Consider the following 17,164-nt stretch of genomic DNA (forward strand, 5'->3'; position numbering starts at 1 on the left):
AACCCCTGTGTACCGCTGGTGGGAATGTAAATTGGTGCAAAAAAAAAAAAATACTTGGGAAGAAGACCGACAGATGGCCAACAGGCATATGAAAGATGCTCAACGTCACTAATCATCAGGGAAATGCAAATCAAAACCACAATGAGATATCACCTTGCACCTGCCAGAATGGTTATTATCCAAAAGACAACAAATAACAAGTGTTGGCTTTAAAGATGTGGAGAAAAGGGAACCCCTGTGTACCGCTGGTGGGAATGTAAATTGGTGCAACCACTATGGAAGACACTTTTAAAATAGCTTTGGTCATACTGGTAATTCTACTCCTAATTTTTTTTTTTTTTTTTTTTTTTTGCAGTATGCAGACCTCTCACTGCTGTGGCCTCTCCCGTTGCGGGGCGCAGGCCCCGGACGCGCAGGCTCAGCGGCCACGGCTCACGGGCCCAGCCGCTCCGCGGCATGTGGGATCCTCCCGGACCGGGGCACGGACCCGCGTCCCTTGCATCGGCAGGTGGACTCCCAACCGCTGCGCCACCAGGGAAGCCCAACTCTTAATTTTTTGAGAAATCTCCACAGTAATTTGAAAAGATATATGCACCTCTGTGTTCACCGCAGCATTATTTCTAACAGCCAAGACATGGAAACAACCTAAGTGCCCACTGATGGATGAATGGACAAAGATGATATCAGAACTACCATATGATGCAGCAATCCCACTCCTAGGCATATAACTGGAGAAAACTGTAATTTGAAAATATACATGCACCCCAATGTTCACTGAAGCACTATTTACGTTACCCAAGACATGGAAGCCACCTAAATGTCCATCAACAGATGAATGGATAAAGGAGGTGTGGTACATATATACAATGGAATATCACTCAGCCACAAAAAAGAATGAAATAATGCCATTTGCAGCAACGTGGAGGGACCTAGAGATCATGCTAAGTGAAATAAGTCAGACAGAGAAAGACCAATATCATATGACATCACTTCTATGTAGAATCTTAAAAAATGATACAAATGAACTTATTTACAAAACAGAAACAGATTTCAAAAACAAACTTCTGGTTACCAAAGGGGAAACGTGGCAGGGAGGGATAAGTAGGAGCTTGGGATTAACATATACACACTACAATATATAAAATAAATAACTAGGGCTTCCCTGGCGGCACAGCGGTTAAGAATCCACCTGCCAAAGCAGGGGACATGGGTTCGAGCCCTGGTCCAGGAAGATCCCACATGCCGCAGAGCCACTAAGCCTGTGAGCCACAACTACTGAGCCTGCGCGCCACAACTACTGAGCCCATGTGCCACGACTACTGAAGCCCGCGCGCCTAGAGCCCGTGCTCCACAACAAGAGAAGCCACCGCATTGAGAAGCCCACGCGCTGCAATGAAGAGTAGCCCCCACTCGCCACAACTAGAGAAAGCCTGTGCGCAGCAACAAAGACCCAAGGCAGCCAAAAAAAAAACTATACCACCCAAAAAATTAATACAAACGAGGTATCAGAAAAGATACTTAAACTACTTAGGATATCAAATTATTCTCAGTGCCTGAATTATTAAAACTGGTGTTTATAAAACTCCTTTGATATATATATTATCTATTAAAAATTTTTATTGTAGCTGATTTACAATGCTGTATTAGTTTCAGGTGTATAGCGAAGTGATTCAGTTATACATATACATGTATTCATTCTTTTTTTAAAGATTATATGATATATATCTTATGTGTATATACATACACACACACACACACACACACACACACACACACAATGGAATACTACTCAGCCATAAGAAAGAATGAAATCTTGCCACTTGAAACAACATGGATGGACCTTGAGGGCATTCTGGTAAATGAGGTAAGTCAGGCGGAGAAAGACAAATACCATCTGACTTCACGCACATGTGGAATCTAAAAAAATGAAACAAAACAGAAAACAACTCATAGACACAGAGAACAGATTAGTAGTTACCAGAGAGGAAGGGGGTTGGGGGTTGGGTGAAATGGGTGAAGGGGGCCAACTGTCTGGTGATGGACCATAACTAGATTTGCGGTGGTGATCATTCCGCAGTGTATACAGATGTTGAATTATAATGCTGTACCTGAAACATTGCGCGTACACACACACACACACACACAGACTTGGGTATCTGGCAGAAATTTCCTCTGAAATGATGTAAATGAGCTTGTTACTTCACAGAAAACAAGTGAGAGTATCTGTTCTCATTCAGTTTTGGAAAACTTGCACCTGCGACAGTGAAAGTCCCAGCTTCCCAGTACTTAAAAGACTTCTTGATGAAATCGTTGGTGCTATTAATGAATGTGACTTTTGGGATATGGTATAATGAAATGTGTCAATACTTGGAAGATCTGCACCACCCAGAGAACCAGTATTTTCCAAAGGACCAATGTGGGATGTTACAAAATCGTTCCCGAATACAGACCCAATCAAAGTGCAAGGTAGAGCAACAGATTTTAATGGAACAGAGTAGAAGTTCACTGATATAGTTTCAGAGTCCACATTATTAATAATCTCTAAGAAACCACCATTTGTTGGCTTTGGGTGTATTATCAAGGAAGAGCTCCACAAATATATGAAAAGGCCATTAACCACTGTGCCACGAGGGAAGTCTTAGTAACTATAGCTTGTTAGTCATTCTTTACAGAAAAAATGGCGGGCCACCAAAAAACAAGGTGCTAGTTCAGCTCGTAACTCAATCGCACATGCACTTTTCTTTGTGCTCCGGTATGCCTCTGAATGAATGTAGAGGCAGATGTAAGGATCCAGCTGTCTAATATTAAGCCAGATATTAAGGAGATTTGCAAAAGTGTAAAACAGTGCTACTCTTCTCACTCAAGTTTTACTTTGTTTGGGAAAAGAGTTATCTTTCCCAAACATTATTTATGTTAACATGTAATGGGTTTATTATTGTCATTTTAAACAAATAAGTTCATTATTTTTTTAAGGATAACATATAGTCTATTTCTGAGATCAAATATTAATAGATCAAATAAATTACACAACTTTTAAAACTTCTCTGATGAAAGCGTTATTACTTAAGTAATAATAAATTTCTCAGTTCTAATTTCTAAGACAAAAAAGATTCAGAGATATAACCCACAGGAGCAAAAGCTTTTTGGGCTCTTCAATTATTTTTAAGAGGGTAAAGGGACTTAAACAACCCAAAGTCTGTAAACCACTGGTGTACACCATTAAGAAGGTATCATGGGGACCTCCCTGGTGGTCCAGTGGTTAAGACTTCACCTTCCAATGCAGGGGGTGTGGGTTCGATCCCTGGTCGGGGAGCTAAGATCCCACGTGCCTCGGAGCCAAAAAACCGAAACATAAAACAGATGTAATATTGTAACAAATTTAATAAAGACTTAAAAAAAAAAAAAAAGAAGGTATCATGAAGTCAGTGGACAGGGGGGCTTCCTGTTAAAGACCTAACTGAGGAATCACTTAAATGATAGATAGGTTGCTTCTCAGTTCTCCCTTGACCTTCCTAGAGTCGCTGACATAAAAGTCTAACTACATAATGCCAACAACGCTGAAACTATTTTTAATGATATAAAGAGAATTGCTTTTCAGGAGATCCTTCTAAAAACTTGTCCTAAAATCTATGAAATCAGAAATTGTCACTTTTGTGGTACGTTGTGAAAATCTTAAAATAGATGAGCCTCTCACGTTTGCAATATGGCTTGGGCAGTAGAAAATAAGCAATTATATAAAAGGAAAGTTATGTTCACGTGGCGAGAGGAAACACAGTCAAGAAAAAGACACTCATTAGTCTCTTCCTTCCCCTTTTGTGGGAACTGGCTTTAGTTTTCCTAAAGACCGTGTGTGTGTGCTATTAGCCTAGTTAAGTGGGGAGCAAAGAACCAGGGAAACGGATGGCGAGTAGGGGAAGCTAGCTCTAAATCCAAACGGCAGAGATTTTAAGAGCACAAAGATCCTGTAGGGTGTTCAGGAAATCTGAGACCTCCCTGCAGTATTAAGCTTCAGCAGCACTCAACCTCCTTGACCATCTGGGCGACACTGTCTGTGCGCTGCTGGATTCCACTGGATTCAGTTGAGTGTCTACTGAATTGCTGCTATGTGCAAGGCACTGTGCTGGGGGCTGCAGGGGTTTGGTTTGCCCTCCCGGCCTTGACACTTTGGAGTGGGGTGAGGGACACAAACACATCAGAGATCACTACAGTAGAATGAAGAGAGAGTTGACCTAGGGACATGGGGAGTGAGGTAGGGACAGATCTCCTTGGCTTAGCATGGGGAGCTTAGGAAACGGTGTGTGGGTGGCAGTGGTGTAGACAGGCCTTCAAGAACAGAAGGATCCCATCGTTAGGACACGTTGACAAGCATGAGTGAAGGAGAACAGGACCGATGTGGTGAGCGGCACGTGGGGAGAGCTGAGGGCGTGGCCAAGTGTATCAAGGGGACTGGGACAGCATCAGGAGAGAAGCTGGAGAGGCAGGCAGGTGGGCCCCTCCTGTGGGGAGGCCTCTGAGGCAACCTGAAGCCTCGTGTGCTTCATTTTGCAGGCAGTGGGGAGTGAGGGAAGGTTTGTGGGCAGGCGAGTGACATGATCTGAGGTGTGCTTTTAAGAGACTAATCTGGCACTAGTGAGTAGGCTGGACTGGAGCGGGTGCAAAGTAAACTCTTCCACTGTAGGTGGTAGCAGAATGGGTCTTTCTGAGTTGTATTCAAGGGGGGGCAGGGCGTTTTCAGTGGAGGCAGGAAGGGGAAAAAGCAGACGAAGCTTGGAGCTGTGAAGCAGTCAGTGTCACACAACATTTTATGGGAATGGCTTGGCGAGAAAAGACGAGAGAATATATGTGAACGAATATTCCTAAGGGCCATTCCAGAAAATGTCAACTAACCCAGAGAGACAGAAGGCAAATCAGTGGTCGCTTGGAGAGGGAGGGCTTATAAAGGGACCCAGGGAAACTTTGCGACTGACGAACATGTCACCATCCCGCTTGTGGTGCTGGTTTCATGGGCACATACGTATGTCAAAACTTATCAAGTAGGCCACTTTAAGTATACGCAGCTTACGCATACCAATTACACCTCAAAAAAGTTAAAAAAAAAAAAAAAAAAAAAAGACCTTCTCTCTTTTTTTTTTTTTTTTCCTTTTCTTTTTAAGATCTGCTTCTTAAGTTTGATTTTTACAAAAGATGCTAGTAATGTTAAAAGGTTACGAGCCCCCTTTGGAAACTAAGGATTGGCAGCAAAAGGCAGGGGCCACATCACCCTGGCTGGGGTGGGCTGGGGGGACGTATCCTGTGGCTAGAGAACCTGTGGGCTCCCCCCACTTGGTGACAGGAAAGTGAGGGGGCTACTGTCATTAAGGAGAGAAGACAGTGCTCTAAGGAGGCACATGATGCATTTCCATTTTGAAATGTTCATACAGCTTGTGGCAGGCACACAAGACACCCCCGATGATCCTCACCTCCTGATATTCATACCCTTGTGTAATTCCCTCCCCCTGAGCGTGGGCTGAACGTACTGACTAGCTTCCCCGATTAGGTTTCAAAAGACTGACTTCTGTCTTCCTAGCATTCTCTCTTCTCCCTTGCTGGCACACTCTCTTACCCGCTCACTAGTGCTCTCTGATGAAGCCAGCTGCCATGTCATGAGGGAGATATGGGAAAGGCCACATGGCAAGGAATCAAGGGAGGTCTTGGGCCAACAGCTAGTGAGGAAATGAGGCTCCCGGTCCCACAGTCTTTGAGGAACTGACTCCTGCGAACAACCACAAAAGTGATCTGGGGAGTGGATTCTTCCACGGTTGAGCCTTCAGATGACACTGCAGCCCTGGCCAATGCTTTCAGTGCAGCCTCACTAGAGACCCAGAGACAGCTAAGCAGAGCCCAGACGCCTGACCTACAGAAACTGAGATAATATACGTTGTTGTTCCTGGCTGCTAGGTTTAAGATTAATTAGTTATGCAACAATAGATAACTAACACACAGCTTCAGCTCTGGTGTTTGCCTGCACTTCTACCGTCAAATCCTTTTGCGTTTTTTTTTAATACACAAAGATGCGATGACAATATTAAAACATCAAGAGAAGTTTGCTTCAAATTCACTGTCTGCTAAAGATGTGGTGATTTGGCTTTGGGCATCTTGATGGTAGATATGTATACAAGTTGCCTTTGAATTTCAGATTCATCCTGTTCTTCAGATAGCTATTTTGAACGGGAATGATACTTCACCAGAGATGTTGTAACGAGGGACTATTGTCTCATCCAACGTTATGATCCTCTATGTATACAGCAGTGGTGGTCAGACTTTAGTGTGGTTCTGAATGGCCTGGGGAGCTTATTAAAACATATCAAATTCCTGAGACCCACCCTAAAGGGGGGCCTGGGAATCTGAATGTTTAACCAAAATCCTTGGTGATTCTGATTCAGGGCATCAGAGGCCCATACTTTGAAAAACCGCTTACAGAAATGACCCCCAATACTGCCCTTAACAACATATAAATGATCTTTTACATATCACAGAAAATAAAACTTGCTAAACTACAATGAATGGTATAATAGATGAAAACGGCTCCATGGCATCCATTTAACAGGACTTGGTATATTATGTATGGGAACACTCAGAGCGGGACCTGAAAGAGCGGCTGAGCTTCCAGAAAGAGCCAAAAGACCCTCTGAAGAAGGGCTGAGCTTTAGTCTAAAGCCTGTGAACGACAAGTACCCCAGGCAGCAAGGATTCTGGAGCCTGAAGAGAAGAAGGTGAGGGATCTCGGAGGGAGAAGATTTTAGGGAACTGAGTGATTAGCAAAATTTTTAGGTCTTGCCTACCACCAAGTAGACTGGATTTGCAACGTGTGCTAAGAATGCCATTACTCTAAGTCAGGGGTTGGCCTTTTTTTTTTTTAATGGAAAGGGCCAGACAGTAACTATCTTTGGCTTTGCAGAGCATATGGTTGCAACCACTCAATTCTACTGTTCTTGCAGAAAAGCAACCACAGACAATCTGTAAATGGATGGGCGTAGCTGGTTCTAATAAAACTTTATTCACAAAACCACGGCGGGTGGCATCACCAGCCTGGTCTAAGCCAAGCCCTCACAGGAATCTCCGTAATCTCCATGTGTCAACACTGGGAAAGAGCACATGAACATAAACCAGGTTCTCTTAAGACCATGGAAAGGCTCGTTTTCATCCTACTGCCTCTCCTACCGGCCTGACATTTCACCACTGGAGTTATTCCTCAGGGTGAAAGCACTGTCCATGGAAGTTCCCAGATAAAACGCAAGCGTGATGCTCTTCAGAGGAAGCCTCGTCCCACTTAAATGACTCACACACCCAGAGCTTTCTGTTTCCTAGTACACAAGGAAGCGTTTTATATAAGCTGTGGACAGATATGGAAACACATGGGTGTGAGTGAACAGGGACCCCCGCAAGGACACAGCCTAGGGAGGCGGGAAGACTCTAGCCTCTAGCAGCACACTTCAGCTGCTTCCCAATGTCTCCAGTTAGCTCTAAGGGTGGCGAAGGAGTTCAAGACAACATTAATTTTAATTAACCCAAAAGGAAAACATACAACACAAGGGGCATCATAAAGGAAACGAAGATCAGATGTCACTATTTCTAAAAGGCTGCGAATCGCTGCTTTGAAGAGTCCAAGTCAGTGACCCTAAAACCAGACGCTGCACCTGAGAGAAGGCTCCAGAATTATACTCAATATTGATCCATCTGCTTTTCATCTCTGCTTTCTGTCTGCCTACTCTGAGGTGAGGAACAGACACAAGACCAAAAGGCAAAGTGAGTTCTATATACCACAGACACAGTCGCAGCCACTGCTACATAATCGAGAGCTAATCATATACCAACAGCATAGCTGATAAAAAGTTGAACATTCGTAAATGAAAAATTATATGTATACGGCTGACATAATAGCCTTTGGTAAATAAGATACAAAATAGTTACCTGCTCTACAGTGGCACGTTTTTTTGGTGACCACTGCAGGTAATTTGAAAATGAAATAATTAATCCACAGCAGAAAACAAAGTGCAAGGAACTCTTAAAAAACTCAGAAACATTACATCGATAGCATTAACCTGAGCTAGAATATGCTTGCACTGTGTCCACTGTTCACCTCCATTTAACTGAAAACACCCTGAATCACTGGAAGCCATCAGACAGACTGGGTGCCTCCCCTGGCCAGAGCTGCGTAAACCAAGAGAGCTTCTCCAACCAGACCCTGGGGAAAAGCCACCCCACCCGAGAGCCCACACGACACCATCAGACCACTGGGTACAGTCCTCATGCAACCAGCAACAGAGCCCAAAGACGCACATGAAGAGATTAAGCGTTCCCCACCATGAAATACCTTTCAAGTGTTTGCAGAAAAGGCCTCAGATGTAGTGGCCTTACAACCTTAGGTTAGGGCAGAGTGACGTGAAGGAGTAACAAATCCAACTGCATTTCCCAGGACTCACATATCCCTGGTGTCACTCTATAAAGTGGATCCACAACAGAGAAGTCCCAGGCTCAGGGGCCAGAGAGAGAAAGGCTGGGGATCTCTGGGGGCCCGCCTTCTCAGCTCACACCTGGGCAGATACATGGAGCCCACCGGGGTGACCCGATTCACAGCTTGCCCCCTCACGGCTGCTCGGGAATCCATGCTTGGCCATGGAAATCCCAACACGTGGACTTCCTGCTAAACTCTCAGCTAAACACCAACATTCCCCATGCTCTCCCCACACTCTGCATTCTAGCCCGTACGTGAGAGGGTGGTCTCTGTGGACTTCTGGAATGATCTACAGTCATCTTAACCCAAGCATCAGAGCCATTTGGATTTCGAAGGTGGCCAGAAGGGGAACTGGTGATTGGTGAAGGGGGTGATTTTTCTACTCCTTATCTGGCGGACTGAATGCCGAACTACATACAGATTTACTAGTGTCTGAATAGTCATTCTTGGTCCCTTAGCTTACAGCCATATTAAGTGACAGCATCTTGCATGTCACCGGATTATATTCAAGAAGGTGACGAGGGGGACTTCCCTGGTGGTCCAGTGGTAAAGAATCTGCCTTCCAGGGCAGGGGACGCGGGTTCGATCCCTGGTTGGGGAGCTAAGATCCCACATGCCACGGGGCAAGGAAGCCCACGCGCCTCAACTACAGCCCACGTGCCGCAAACTACAGAGCCCACGCGCCCCGGAGCCTGTGCGCCACAACTAGAGAAGAGAAAACCCGCCCGCCACAACTAGAGAGAAGCCTGCGCACCACATGAAGAGCCCGCGCGCCGCAACGAAAGATGCCGCAAGCCGCAACTAAGACCTGACGCGGCCAAAAATAAATTAAATAAATAATAAACCAATCTTTAAAAAAGAGAACAAAACAATCTCTCCCAGCTCCTGTCAACTACTTCCTCCTCGCACTCTCCACAAGGAGACAAGGTGTTCCCCCTTTCGCTGCCCCTCGTCACTCTCCTCCACCAAGATTTTAAACAAAGGAATCAGAGAACGCACGTATTCAGGCAAGTAGATAAGACAATCAGAGGTCACTGGCCTATCAAACTAACCAGGACTCAGTGCCTTAACGACTGGCAATTCTTATACCTGCCTCCTCATAAATAGACAGGGAAAGGAGAATGGACACCTTAAGCAATTCTCCGTCTTTTCTAAATATAGAGATTTCTAGAACTTTTAAGGGTACATTCACTTCTTCGATTCCTTCCTGTCTTCTCCCTTCTTGCTTTTGGAGCTTCCTCTAAATTAGTGCTTCTCAAACCGTGCCCAGGAGCCATCTGGAAATCTTGTCCAAATGCAGATTGGGATTCAGCAGGCCTGGGGTGGGGCCTGAGACTCTGCATTTGGCATAAGCTTCCAGAGGACACTGATCCTGCTGGTCCACGGACCACACTTGGAATAGAGGATCTAAATTCTCTCAGGTGACACTCTTGAGTGAAGCCTGTGTAACACAACCCACAGTAGCTTGAAGCACACATGAAGCATAATATTCCATCGAATGCAGCTGTAGCCATAACAGTTCCTTCTTTCCTGAGTGCCACTGTCTCGGGCCACCGTCTCAGGCCTACGTCCCCAAGGCAGCGCCACATGGGGTTGCCCTTGTGGTCACCCATCCTTTGATTTCCTGGAGGCCTAGAGAAGATGGGATGTTACCTGGTCAAAGAAACTAAACGATGAAAAAAGAAGAAAGAGGAAACAGATGGTGAAGGATTAACTATCCAAGTGCTAAAAATGTAATTCTACGGAGAAGTTACACCCAAGAAGGAAAATGGGAAACGATCAAGGCAAAGCAAACTGGAAGCACCTTGACTTCTCCAACGGGGAATAAGTAGGTTGAGGAGAACAAAACAAAAAAAGACACAAGAGCCATATGGAATCCTCTATTTTTTCCCTTACACCATCTGGTTTGGGATCTAAGCACAGAATGGCAACTGCACTGATTCAGGAGGCGGCAAAATCTCCAGGCAAATAGGAAGGTGACCCCGTGGCTGCGTTCGGTCCCCTCACTCCGGGGCCCGCGATGGCCTCTTTACACCATCCCACGCGAGGCCTCTGCCCCGGCTCCAGACACACGTGGCCGCAGTGCGCGTGCCGCACGGGCGCATTTCCCCCGGCGATGTCCCCTTCGCACACACACAGTTACCACCACAGGTGCATGGCAGGATGACGCTGGAGATCAAGTTCAGTTATTTTGTTTCTCCCCCCTCCGAAGAGAACCTGCTTGTTTGTCGAATTCTCACCTGAAATATCACCAGCAACGTGAGAACTATCAGAGTCCTACGATCTCTCATCATACTATTCCAAAATTCCGAAAACTCTGAAAATTAAGGGTTGTGTTTTTTTGGTAGGGGAAAGGGGGGAGAGCTCATCTGGCAGCAAAACCTGTTCTGCACTGAATTTCCTTGACGCCCAAACGTAACTCCAGCTCTCCAGAAAGATCCACGTGTTGGACTTGGGGGAATGCCCCCAGACCTTACCGGGGACGTGGCGTCGCACACCGTATGTGTGCCACGTCACTTTTCAAAAACCTCAACTCTTCTGAATTCTTAAATAAATTTGGCCCCAAAGGTTTCGGAGAGGAAACTGGAGGCTTGTATTTTTTCTTCTCGGCTGCCACCTGCTGCTTAGAATTGCCCATATTGACCTTTACGCTTTACCACCCAAATCCAGGAAAGATGCTTAGCTTTTCTCTCGATTTCTAACTGGGCTGGTGTCTTCCGACACATTCCTAAAATGAAGACCATTCTCTTTCAGGCAGTACTTTCGGATAATTTGGGGACCTTCTTGCCATGTTACCGAGTACTGTTCATTCTCTCTCTCTCTCTCTGCCATTGAACTGTGCACGTTTACTTTTGCTTTGGCGGGGGGAGCGTTTTAAAACTTGCTTCGTTGAGCTAGGTTTACGTAGAAAATTCACCTGTTTTAAGCGTGCAATCCAGTGGTTCTGAGTCCATTTACAGAGTGGTGTAACCATCACCACGATCTAATTTTAAAACCCCTTCCCCCCCCAGCCTCTGGCAAACACTCAGCTATTTTCTGTCTCTCTGGATTTGCCAATTCTGGACATTTCTTATCAATGGAACCCCTACGGTATTTGTTCTTGTGTCAGCTTTTACTCGGCACCCCGTTTCTGAGATCCACCCGTGTCGCAGTGTGTAGCACGCGTACTTCATGCCCTTCCATCGCTGCACAGTATTCCACTGTATGGATACATGTCTAATGGTAATTTTAAAAAATCAAGATTCCAGAACCTTCCATCCTTCGAAGGATCCAAGAGAACAAATGTCTGATGGCATTTCCTGCTCGCATCTTCTAACTGGTACTGCACAGGCACACACAGAGCTGGCGCCTGGTGGCCAGAGGGTGAGTGAAGGAATCAGTCACTCCAGGTGTAGAACGAATTCCAAAGTCAGATGTCATGTTAATTAACCTGAAGCCACAATTTAGGTTTTAAAGACAAGATTTAAAAATTATTCAATGAATTACAGGTGGTTTGACTTTGTAACCCAACGTGTGTCTTACACTGTACCTCAGGATCGCTCTGTCTAGACTTGCAGGTTCTATGTGGTCATTTCTGATTTATTCCCGCGGAAGTAAGCCAACATTTGCTGCTATGGGGTCACGCGGAATTACAGCGGAACTTGAAGCCTGTTGTTGTTTCTCTGACCCACCACCATCCCTTTATATTCACATTTTAAGTAACTTGAAACCACTGAATTTTAGCTCACTGCGCTGAGTATGAGGGTGCTTAGTGTGGACCTTGAGGACGTGGGGGGTGGGTGCGCACACCGCTCAGCTTGCCCCCCTTCCGGGTCCCCGGATGGGCCGATGCACAGCTCACCCAGACCCGACACTGAGACGTTCCGAGAGAACAGCGCCCCTCCTGAGCAAGGAGACTGCAGACCGGACCCTGTGGACCTACCTGGTGGGAGGGCGTACCCAGGTAGCGGCTTCTCATTTCACGGGCTCTGAGTTTTCCTTCTCCAAGGCAATGGACTGATGTTAAATCAGAGCGTTGCAGAGCACTGTGGCCAGAAAGACACTTGGGGACACTGACAGCACCCTCGGAGCCCAGGCTCCTCAAATGTCCTGGCTCAGTTCCTGGTCCCATGATGGACATGTGTAACGCCCCCCCCCCAACCCATTATTGGTTCAGATATTAGAAATTTCGTGCTTAGCCCCAAGGCATACCTCACTGTACACTGCTCCTTTGGAGAAGAGGTGAGGGGGAGGAAACAGGGAGGAGGGAGAAGAGAGAGGTGAAAGATGGAGTGGAATGGAAAGGAAGAGAGAAAAAGAAAGAGGATGAAAAAAACTTTTAAGGGGCTAAATCCACCCCTACCCCGGTGAACAAATTAATGCATCAAGCAAAACAGAAAACAACACCAAACCGAAAGAGCTATCACAAATCATATTAAAGATAACAGTTGACTTGCTGGGCGAATTCACCCCGAGGCTGTATTTACCTGGACTGCTCAAGAGGCTAGCCCTGTCCCCCAGGGTTGGCACGGGACGGTACTGGTGGTTCTTTGAGCCTGGGTACATCCAGTGGTACCTGCCAATTTCCATTTCAGCTCTGCTGTTCACTGCCAATTTCAGGTGGCAAAGAGTCAGTGTCTCTATCTCCAGCAAAGATTCTACATCAGCATTTTAATTTATTCTTTTACCATATAGTTCAAGGAAACGGGGAGTTCACAAAATACGCTATTGAATTGCAACCTTTCAGTGTCACCTTATCAACTCAGCATAATACGCGGAGAACGTTAGTCTCCTCCTCCATTTCTCAATTTAAGTTGACACAAATCACCGATATTGTCTTTTCTTTCTGTATTTTCTCCACCTCCCCCCAAGTCCCGCCCCTTAGAATGATCATTTTGGGCAGACACTATTTAAAAGGAAAACCTGGCTTCTCACCATCGTATGTTTCTTTCTGTTTATTTCACTTTCGGACCCACAGAGCACCATCATTATTGCAGCTACACACGCGAGGGTGAATCCAGGCTTGCTAGGACGGTGCCTAGTTCCAGCCTGCAGAGTATGGCCAATGACCCCATGGTCTGCTGAACCTTGGATGAAAACTCCTGTCCTTCCACTGACATCTGCAATATTCTCTGTCGCCTCCTCTTATCTAAGCTCAGGACTTCAGAGTCTAGAATGTTCCAGATTAAACCCTGTTCCAATGATCTCCCAGTGTCTTTATAGAGAAAGGGCTGCTGGTCTTGGGCTTGAAGCACTGCTTCCTCCCACATGAGGTGACAAGTGGGCTCCTGGAGGCTCAGGTCCTTATCGGGTAATTGGACTATATTTCTTACTTCTTTAGGGGACTGGAGAGAAAAATACCTATCAACTTGCCTGACACAGAATCAGATGCTGGTAACTAGTAGTTGAATTACAACCTTGAAATCCCTAAGAGACCATAAGGTCACTGTGGCCAGTTTACAGGTGAGAATCCCATCAAACCTAATGACGGGATACGTCCTCTGGGGTGCCACAAATATTTAAGGATTAAAAAAATGGTGCTGACATTGATCTGGGTAATTATCGCATCGGAAGAGCAGGTTATAATGCCCCATTGGGCACCTCAGACCACTGAGCATAAAGACTAAGCAAACTGCCATGTTGTGAGGCAAAACGGCGACTGCCCTGACTGGGTCCACGGAAAACCTCACCAGCTGTTAACGAAACCCCGTCTCTGAAAACTCTCGAGGTATTTCCACTTGGGAAGTGGAGACCTACATCTCTAGGTGGCGTTTTAGGGCAAACCTTTTTGGCTTCAAGGTAAAGTAAAACTGTCTTTGAGAGACATTGAAAAGACTTTCAAAGACATTTGAAAGGGGAAAAAACGATGCGAGGACGAGATCAGAACTGCACCAGTCAAAGTATTTTTACTGCTGCTGGGTTTGTGGTTCGTGAACACGGTGATGCCTCTATTTTACAGCGTGCTCACAGCGTGCTGGTCGCCAAGCAAAGCACGTTGCACTCACCTCAGGATTTTTCTTCACACGAAGTCTAAAGGTTTCTGTTCTTTTTTTTTTTTTATGTGTAACATAGGCAAAATTATCTAAGTCAACACATTTTTAAGGACTGTCGCCTGTTCTGATCCTTTCCACCGCCAGTCACCTTCGTACGTCCAATGTTTGAGTCATAATCACGACAGCCCTTTCAAAAAGAATCGCTGCTCAATCTACAGTCGTCATGTCAGTCAGTCCACAATTTCTTTAGTTGGGCTTCTTTGATCTCCCATGGAACACTGGACACGCTTCAAAATTCCCCACTGGTAATCTTGGGGATCCAATTTCCTGAAGTAATTTATTTTAGGACCCTGTTTAGGGTCAGAGGAGATGGATCTGCCGGGTTCTGAATTTCAGACGCCCTCTATACATGCATTAAGTTCCAATCAGACTCCCTCGTAAGCGATCACACCTTAGAACAGTTGGGATATGCCAATACCTACAGACGAAGAAGCCAAGGGCCACAGAAAGGTAAGTCACTTGCCCACGACCACGCAGCCGGGGGCCTGCGCACTTGCTGTAATTTTCTACTCTTCTGCTGAGGTCTCTTTGGAGGTGAGCTGTGCTTCTGTGCCTTGTAAAGACATCTGTCAGGTCCCAAGCTCCTGAAGTTACTTCAGGGTTCTTAAAAGTTCTGAACTCTCAGCCTTTCCTGGATTCAGATTTTGGGTGAGTCTCTCTCATACATGGGTTGCGCTACATGCCCCGAAAGCGGAGAAACCCAGTGGGGCTGGTGGAAAGAACCAGAAGGAGGTCAAGTGGCCTCATGATATGAGCTGATTTCCTCTTGGTTAGAGTGGCTGTAAGCCCTCCGTGTCGACCTCAAGCAAGAGGATTCCAAGGAGCTCGATCACTTCTATCTGAAAAATGTTCATCCTCCTTGCAAAAAATTTCTCCCTCCAAGACCAACACACAGTTGGTGCCCAGTCAACGGCTGCTGCACAAATATGTGGTTGAATGCAGGGGAGCAACCTGGGAGCCTGTGGATCAAGCACTGGGCCTCTAGGTCCCCCACCACCCTGACTGCACCCCAGCCAGGCCATGCAATTCAGGGGATCTTTGCACAGGATTCATCCATTCTCTGCCCGCATCTCTTCACGCAGGCAATCAGGCACAGGCTGCTTGGCAATGACCATGAAAAATCGTGGAATGCCCAACGCTAATGTGTTTTCTGAGAAAAACAGGACAGCCAAGCCCGAGACGCTCAAGGCGGCATAAAACTCCTCCTCCTTCCGGAGACGTGGAGATGCGATTAGCAAGTGGATGGATGCTTTCCAATTCTACTGGGAAGGCCTTTGGACGACAATTAATCTTTAGATAGGAAGGGAAAGAAAATCATGTCTATTTTATATTTCTGAGCCAAACTTAAACAAAGACATTAAATATCAAATTATAAAATTGCAAAGAGCACAGTATATGTTTTGTTTAAAAGGGCAGGGTCCCAACGCTTAAAAGGGAGTCACAGGAGGGGGCAAGGAGAAGCCTCAGCTTCTGGGCAACTGTCAAGAAGTGGGGAAAAGTACAGACCTAGGAAGATCCTGGCTTATGCCCTTCAGAGGGAAGCCTGCAAACGTTCCCCTTAGAGAGCAGAAGGGAGAGGTGGGCAGGAGACTGACTGGTAATCTGGAAGTAGCACAGAAGACTGTGACATCTCAGATACTATTGATGGATGGGGCTGGGGTGAACGGTTGGTGATGGCGAGACACACAACTGGGTGGTCATCGCCAAAGTAGGTATGACAAACGATGGGGACTTGAGGAAAAGAAATCAAAATAATGCTGTGTACACTCTTTTCCCCCATTTACTCAGATGACGTAATTTAGGGACAAGGCTGAATAACTAAACTGCAGACTGGTATGCTTTCTGCCATCTAGGAAATGATCACTGGAAGCAACTCAATGACAAAGACTGAGCTTCCTGTAAAGACTATACTCACTGGGCCAGGTCTCTGAAAGCTACATCCGTCCTCCTCCATTTTTAGCTAGTATTTAAAATATTAAAGGAAGCTATAACACCGCCGTAGGATATAGCAGAGGTCGGCCGATGACGGCCACCTGGTTTTGTAAATAAAGTCTGATTGCAATACAGCCACACCCATTTCTTTACCCACTATCTGTGGCTGTTTCATGCTACCCTGGTAGCTTTTTTTTTTTTTAATTCTTATTAGTCACCCATTTTATACACATCAGTGTAACCATGTCAATCCCAATCTCCCAATTCATCACACCACCCACCCCGCTTTCCCCCCTCGGTGTCCATACGTTTGTTCTCTACGTCTGTGTCTCAATTTCTGCCCTGCAAACCGGTTCACCTGTACCATTTTTCTAGGTTCCACATATATGCGTTAATATACGGTATTTTTCTCTTTCTGACTTACTTCACTCTGTATGACAGTCTCTAGATCCACCCACGTCTCTACAAATGACCCGGTTTCGTTCCTTTGAGTAGTTACAACAGACTGTGTGGCCCACAGAGCCTAAATATCTACTCTTGGGCCCTTTACAGATCAAGTATGCTGACCCATGATATCAAAGATAGCTAGTAAGGCTTGACTATACAAAAAAGGTAATGCAATTAATCAAATCAGCCTACAAAACAGGAAAGTATTTTATTTTCTCTTCTCACATGTTCTCTGGGCTAAGGGTCAAAATTCTCCTCT

This window comes from Physeter macrocephalus, chromosome 7, assembly GCF_002837175.3.
Source record: "Physeter macrocephalus isolate SW-GA chromosome 7, ASM283717v5, whole genome shotgun sequence".
Lineage (NCBI taxonomy): Eukaryota > Metazoa > Chordata > Mammalia > Artiodactyla > Physeteridae > Physeter > Physeter macrocephalus.